We start from the raw sequence: 8,700 nt of genomic DNA, 5'->3' as shown, positions 1-8,700 counted from the left end.
TTGCAAATTATTTATCTGATAAAGGTCTAGTACCCGGAATATATAAAGAACTCTTTCAGTTCAACGATTAAATTTTTAAAAGCCCAGTTTTAAAATGGGCCAATAACTTGAATAGATATTTCTCCAAAGATATATGAATGGCCAAAACACACGTGAAAAAAAAATGTTCATCACTAGTCAATAGGAAAGTGCAAATCAAAACTATAGTGAGATACTATTTCACACTCACTAGGATGACTATAATGATAAATAAAAAAATAAGAGGATGAAGAAGGAAAAAAAAGAGAAAGAAATGTTGTTAAGAATGTGGAGAAGCTGGAACCTTCCTACAGTGCATGGTGTAGCCACTGTGGCAAACACTTTGGTGGCTTCTCGAAAATTGAATATAAAATTACCATGTTATCCCACAATTCCACCCTAAGGTATATACTCAAAATAATTGAAAACATGTGCTACGGTTTAGCTATGCTTTGTCCCCCAAAGGTCCATGTACTGGAAGCTGGGTCCCCAGTATGATGATGTAGAGGAGAGGGGGGACTTAGTGGGAGGTTGTGGGGATCATGGGGGCACCATCCTCATGAATAGATTAATGTTGTCTAGCAGGAGGGAGTTATCAACCTAACAGGAATGGGTTAGTTCCCCTGAGAGCAGACTGTTATCAAAGTAAGATGGTTATCCACAGGTTCCTTTCTCTCTTTCATGCGCCATGTTGCATTGTAACAACAGAGGCTGGCCTGATACCAGTCCTACACCTTCAGACTTACCAGTCATTAGAACCATGAGCCAGATAAACTGCTATTCTTTATGCATCACCCAGCCTTAGCTATTTCTGATAGCAATACAATAATGGACTAAAACAACAAGTGGTCAGAGGTCAGCAGGTGGTGTGATAGTTAAGGTGCTGGATTCCCACATGTGTGACCGCAGTTCAAGTCCCAGACCTGGCAGCTTGGACATCACACTGGGCACATGTGCATGCATGCCCAAAATCCTAACAGGAGAATGAGGAGAAGGTATTGTGGCGTGGCCATCATATTTCTCACTTTCCCTCTCTCTGTCTCTCCCCAGGCAAGTGCATGTGCCCTATGGCAAAAACCTAAAAAACAACCCCCCCAAAAAAAGGTGATCAAACAAAACATGTACAAGAATATTAATAACAACACTATTTACAATAGCCAAAAGAAAGAAGCAATCCAAATAAGCATTAATTTCATAATACAATGTGATAAATCTATGTAATGGAATATTATTCAGGCATAAAAAGGAAAGAAATACTACATGCTACAATATGGATGGACCATGTTATATTGATTATGCTAAGTGATACAAAAGGACACATATTGTATGATCCCATTTATATAAAATATCCAGAACAGGCAAATCTATAGAGACAGAAATCAAATTAGTGGTTGCTAAAGCCTAGGGAGGGGAAAGTAGGAACTGACTGCTTAATGAGTGTGGGGTATCCTTTTGAGATGATGGAAATGTTCTAGAACTAGGTAGTGGAAATGGTTGCATAACTGAATTGTACACTTTAAAATTGTTAAAATGCTGAATTTTAGGTGGCCAGCAGATGGTGTGGAGGTTGGGGTGGCTGGATCCCACATGGCCAACTGCATGGTTCAAGTCTAGGACCCAGTGGCTTGAGAAACATGATAGATATATGTGCATGTATGCTCAAAATCCTGAGAGGAGAACAGAGAATAAGAGATTGCAATGTGGCCATCCTCCCTGGGAGATGTTTTCTCGAAACTTTCCCTTTCTTTCTCTATTTCTGTCTATGCCTGGTAAAAACACTCACTCTATAGCAAAATTTTTTTAAAAAAAGAATTGTATCTCAATTAGAAACAAAATTCAATGGTTGGAATAAAAAGGAATTCTCACTCACATTATCTAGGGGGTTTGGTGATCTAATCTGAGCTAGGCTGGGCTTAGTTCTACTCTACAAATTGGGTCTTTGTCTGCCTCAGGTGTCTCATTGTCCTTAGATCAGTAGATTAGGCAAGGTAGGTTTTCCTTGAGGGGATGGCAGAAGCATAGGATAGCAAGTCCAACACACATATGCATTAAGCTTTGACTTGCACAGTGTCTGCTAACATCTCCTTGGCCAAAACAATTCACACAGTTGAGCTCAAGAATAAAGGGCAGAAAGTGCACTCCACTGCTGGCGAAAGGTACTGCAAAGTTGAATGATCAAGAATGAAGATAAAGGGAGAGGTAGGGACCAGCAGATGGTGTAATGGTTACATCGCTGGACTCCCACATAGTCGACCGTGGTTCGAGTTCTGGACCCAGTGGCTTAAAACTCACACCAGGCACGTGTGCATTCATGGTCAAAATTCTGAAAAGAAAATGGAGGAGAAGGGATTGTGATGTGGCTATCTCCTTGGGGGGTGATTTCTCAGTTTCTGTCTTTCTCAGTCTCTCCAGGGAGTGCACACACCCTATAGCAAAAATCCTTCTTTTAAAAAAAGGGAGGGGTGAAGAACTGGAAATTACAGGCCCACCTATAAGGTGAAGGCAGTGGGGTGCCACTGTGCAATGCCAAAGTCACATGAAAGACCACAGTTTGTATTCTAGGTCAACCTAAAATATGCCAGGCACACCCATGATCCTGGCTTTCTGGATTTGCATGACAAGACCCTTCAAGGATGCCTGTTTTTCTCTATATATATCTCAATAAAATTAATACACATCACGAAGAAAAGAGTTGGGACCTGTAATGCAATCTACCACAACTCTCCCTACAGAAGACTTCATTCTTTACTCCTAAATGCAAGAATGCAAGGATTACTACATATCTTTTCCATCAGCTTTCATAATTTTTTGGAACAAAGGTTCTTCTATGGAATATTACCAATTCATACTAGGTAACTCTTATTACATTATATGAAAGACAGCTCAAAATGAGTGTTTACAAAATTAACTGAATTTCTCTAAGGCTTCACACCTTGGTATCAGACAGCACATTTGCAGGTATAGGACTCCTCATCGTACTTAGTAGCAGATTTTAAAACACAACATGAGTCAAGGAAACAAGACTTGGAGGATTATATGTAGGGATCCAGGCCAGTCCTAGAAGTAGCATGAATCACTTCTACCTATATTCCATTGGCCAGAACTCAGTGACATGATTACAAATTTTATACCTGCAAAGAAGATGGGAATGCAATCAAGCTGTGAGTCCTAGAAGGAAAGGAAACTGATAAAGTGACTGAGAGGCCAATTTCTTCCACCTTCTATACTGATCTGCCTTTATTTGACTGTCAAACCATCCAAAGGTAACTTTTACAAGTGGTAATGGCTTGTTGTGGAGCTTTGTTAAACCATTACTTCAAGGCTGAGGGAATAGAGGGGAGCCCTGGCAGTAGGTATGAGGACATTGGAGGTAGCAACAGCTACAGATGTAGAAACAACAACAGCATGGACAAAACTCAGCTCAGAGGAATAGAAAACTACACCAGAACGTGAAGGAAAGCATGAGAGGCACTAATGACCCACAGGATTCTAATTCCCTAGATCCAAACAGGAGCTGGAGTGAGTTCTTAGTAACAAATGCCCTCAAATGGCCAAAGCCTTGACCCCACTCCAGTCTTGCCTGGGGAAGTAAGACTTTCATGTATGTTACACATTTCAATGTTCCATTAATGGAGTGTCCTTCGACTTTCACTGTGACTCTGAATACATTTAAGATTAAACATGCAATGGAATCAAAGTGATTTGGACACAAAAGTCCTTCTTTGCTTTCTCTCTCACTCCTTTGCCAATCTTCCTCCTCATTACTGCTGCCCTGAACCAGAGTAAAGAAAGAGCAAGACCAACAATACTGTTAACACCTCCAAGGCCCGTGACAGACCAAGTGAATTCAAAAATCACACTTCCAAAGTACTCACTGTGCTTCCCTGAGCTGGTGAGCTCTTTATTTCTCTGCAATGACCTACTCTTCTCCCCTGAAATTTCAAACCAGTTGCCATTTCCACCCCTCTCAACTGGGGGCTTTATTATCTTAAGGTGTGAAAAGTTTCTTCGGCAGAAGTCTGCTTGGGAGAGAAATCAGAGTGATTTAAGCAGTGCCCATGTGTGTTGAAAATGGAAGAGAATCCCCTGCTGACACATCAGAGAGGAAAAATGTAAGCTCAGATGCATTTATTAACGGGGGTTGAATATCTGCTCAGCAACTCCTTATTTTTTTTTTAACTCTCAGATACTATTTTAATGAAAAGCCACCACATGTCCTCAGCAAATCACAGCTTTGAAGGAAAAATGTCAATCCCTATCAAACCCTAAAGAAATGTAGGAGCTGATGGAAATCTAAATTCATCTGTTCGTTTCCCCATTTCTCCTCCATCCCTTCAAACCAACCCCCTCCTCCTCCATCTTGCCCTAAAGTGCAAGAACAGAGCTGCAAATCAAAGCCTGGGGGACATCCCATCAGACAATGGGAAGGTCTAAAGAAAGGTTAAAGCAGAAAGGAAACTAAATTTATAGACTTAGCATTAAAATCTTAAAGGACCTTAGGAACAGCAATGAATCTGATGTTAGGAAAGGCAGGGGCTGTCAGAGGCCATGGCAGGAAGGCCTGACAGGGGCCATAAATCTAAGTGAGGAGGGGAAGAAAATAGGCATCCTTTCAGGCTGAGGCAACGTGATGAAAGGATTCCAACCTGGACTTAAAAGAGAAGCAAGGCTGCAGAGGCATGGTGGGAAGAAGCGGACTAGGGACTGCAAATGAAGAATGAAAAGAGCAGCAGATTGTGGGGGTGGGAGAGAGGAACGGGCTCAGGCCAGCAGAGGCCGACAACAAAGACACCAGCTACACGCTTGTGGCTGTGGGGGGAACTTTGAAACTGATCCCCAAAGAAAGAATACAGAAAAGATGTGCTTGCTCCTTGCTGTATGTATGAGATGGAATGCAAAGTAACCTTGTAAGCAGAATATACGTGGAAAGACGGGCAGCCTGAGGCACAAGAAGATCATGGTGGAGGTCACAGGGTGCACAGGACTTGAGAACAGCAACGGCCTCCAGTGGTTGGAACACAAGCCAGGAGGCCGAGAACTCCCGAGATTGTTTTCAACTTTCATTCATTCTGTGTACTTTTGTCTTTTGGGGTTTGGGTTTCTTTCAATTATGCCCTCTGGGGCTCAAGTAAAATACCTTAAAACAGTAATTAAAACACATTAAAACAATGGCAACTGAAAATAATATACCATAAATCACTATTGTAAGGTCTATCTAGGTTAAGTGGCCTTCCCCTCTGGGCAGGGCCAGTTGGAAAAGCAGGATTGACACTGTGCCAGTTTTTCACCCATGTCCTAGGCCAAGGTAGTGTGTCTTCTGCCTCAGTTTCTTCCAATGGCGGATCTGCTTCACAGTTGCAAGAGAAGATTAATGGAATTAATATTGTTTTGGCATATTTTAACCCTTGAGATTAAATCTAATTGTTGATGTAAATCTAAATTCATCAGAAAAAATATATGCATATATATATATAAAATATATACATATACATGGGAGTCTTCAAAAAGTTTGTAGGACATAAATATTATGAAAAACTATGTGTGAATTTTAAAAGCTTTTTTGCACCAAAATAAACTCAGAATTCACTTCCAGTTTTCAATGAACTTTTTTGAATACCCCTGTGTGGATTTTTGTGTGTACATTCCTCTCTATTCCATTTGCTTTCAACATTCTGCCATTCTTCTTTTGTTCCTAGGACCTTAGGAACAGCACGCTCCTACCCACTTCTTTTTCTAGTTTGCATCTTCTCTTTTCTGCCATTTTGACTCTCATCAGTTTCTCACTTCGTCCATTTGTCTTGGAAACTCCAATGCATCTTATGTGCAATGTCATTTGATAGGTGAGTGCATATGGTCATTAATATTCATTAGCTTTCTTAATCTCTAGTAAAAATAGAAAACGGAAAAAAAAAAAAAAGCTACCTTTTCATGTGTCAGACTGGTTGATTCACAGGTTCTACTTTTAAAAGTACCAAACTCTCATTCTAATGGAGAATTTTGAGGTCCAAAAACTCTGGGGAGGTTGACAACTTTCCTTGGACCAACTAAGGATGAGATAAAAGCCTCAAGGTGATAAGCATCATTATAACCTTCAGGAGTGAATCCACCTAAATGAATTTCTCCAAAATGGTGACCACCTTTTACAACCTAGACTTACTCTGAAAAGCGAAGGATCTTGGACTCTGGAACAAGTAAATAGCTAAAAATGTTTAGTGTTGCCTATAAAAAGTCAATGAGGATCAAGACAAACTGACTATTGCAACTCAGACCCAGCATATACTCTCTTAAAACACAGAAATAAGCCAGAAATGTCTGTATAAACAGTGTGAAAAGAGTAAAAGAAATAAAATAAAATGAAAATTTAAAATAGAAAAGTAAACACCACCACCTTAAATATAAAAAAATTCTGATATTTAGGACCACCCATAAAACTTTTTTTCTTTTTTTCCTTTTTACTTAAGTCAATAGATCTATAAATAAATGGACTTACCAGGACTTCTAACTCATTTGGTGAAAAGCTGGTGGACTAAAAGTTTATTTGCAGAACTGGAGTCTTTCAGCAACTCAGTAACAGGCTTCCTGTTTGACTTTGGGCAAGTTATTTAACTACTTGGTATCTAAAGTTACTGATCTGTAACACGAGTAAAATAATATGATAGCAGTGTTATTTTTGGCTCTTGGGCTTCTCCCAACCTTGAATGTGTAACTGAATCTCACAAAGGAATTTTACAGAATTAATGAATATCTACAAATGCTGAAGGGTCTCAAGTCATATGTTGACTTCATGGTCTTATCATTACAGAGGAGTCATTAACAACCCAATGTCATCATGCCCTTCCCCAAGTGATCACTCTTTGTGTTTAAGAGTACATCTGGGGGCCAGCAGGTGACATAGTGGTTAAGGTGCTGGGCTGCCATATGGCCAAACACAGTTCGAGTCCCAGACCTGGCAGCTTGAAAATCACACTGGGCACATGTATGTGTGTGCCCAAAATCCCAGGAGGAGAATGAAGGAAAGGATATTGTGGTATGAACATCTCCTCTGGAGGGTGATTTCTCACTTCCCCTCTCACTGTTTCTCTTTCTTGTCTCCCTCCAGCGTGCACATACACCCTATGGCAAAAAAAAAATCTTAAGAGAAAGAAAAAGAAAGAAAGAAAACATCTGTTCCTCTGTTAGAAAGGTCTTTGTGACATTCTATGATCCTTTAGAACCCCTACCACATCTTTCCTCTAGAATGCATAAAAACACCTGTTAATATATTTTAAGCTTCTTTTTTTGATGAGAAAGAGCCAAAGAGAAGGATGAGTACCCCTTCCAGGGTCTCACATGGCAATCTCCCCACCTCAATTCCCAGCCTTTCAGCTAGTCAGAATCATGGGCATGTGCCTGACACATACATGTTAACTTGGGAACCAAACCCTGATCTTCCACATGGCTTCCAGCATTACAGAGCATTGTGCCACTACTATGTCACTGCAGCTGAACCCAGATCTTGTTAACTTTGACTTGTTTCTTCTTTCTCCCTCCTTAACACCCTGCAACTGGATTTCTGTCCATCACCCTAGAAGGTTCTGTTTGTATCAAACTCCATAGTTTCCCGATGCGTAAACCTTTCTTCTAAAGTGTGTTCTTTCCCTCACTATTTTTAGTATTGTGATGGTTTATGTCTTTACTTCAGAGACGCTCTCATGGAGTGGAACACATCCAACCTTTCTGGTAACTCCTTGGCAGAGTATTATTTTTCCTTCTGCCCAATTATCATTCTTTCTAATTCTTTCTCAGTAAGTATTTTGTCAATTATATGGCTTTTCTATCAACTGTATGTACAGTCTCTAGCTTCTATTTCTTATTTATTTTAAATCTGCAACTTGAATTCTGTCCAAGATACCTGTATCACCTTACCATTGTCACCATAAGTAACAAACCACTCTAAAACTTTAAAATAGCCAATTTTTACTGCTTATAAGTATATGATGGGTGAGTTTCTGCTCAGGGCCTGACTTGATTGATCTCAGCTGGGTGTGCTCCTACACTAGTATCATTTGGTGAAGTGGAAAGGACTGGAAGATCTTAGGTGTTAGTGGGGAACAACTGGGATAATTTGGGTCTATGTGATTTTTCATCTTCCTATCCTGGGCTTACTCACAAGGTGACAATAGAGTTATACGAGAGCAAACACAAGTGTGCAAGGCTCAGAACTGGAATACTGTTACTTTCAACATATAATCGCTATTGACCAAAGCATGGCACGTGACCAGATCAGATTCAAGAGATGAAGGAAAAGGCTCTCCCCTTGATGAGAACAGATGCAAAGTCATATTTTAAGAAACACAAATTCATGAAGGGCAATCATTTAGACCATTTTCCCAGTTATTTTTCTGATATATGTATGTATATATATATATATATACATACATACATATTCCTTCCTCCAGGATGGGAAGTAACTGGTCTTTTTTCTCCTGTCCCCCATATCCTTACGAAATGTAGAAATAATCTGAATTCTCTTTTTTGGGGGGAGAGGTTTGTGCTATAGGGAGCGTGTGCTCTCCAGAAAGACAAAGAGAGACAGAGAGACAGAAAGAGAGAAATCACCCCCCAGGGAGGATGGCCATGCCGCAATCCCTTCTCCCCCATTCTCTTCTCAGGATCTTGGGCACACACGCACATGTGCCTGGC

Source organism: Tupaia chinensis, unplaced genomic scaffold (assembly GCF_000334495.1).
Source record: "Tupaia chinensis unplaced genomic scaffold, TupChi_1.0 Scaffold000076_1, whole genome shotgun sequence".
Lineage (NCBI taxonomy): Eukaryota > Metazoa > Chordata > Mammalia > Scandentia > Tupaiidae > Tupaia > Tupaia belangeri.
The sequence above is the reverse complement of the archived record's forward strand: the minus strand, read 5'-3'. Positions refer to the sequence as shown.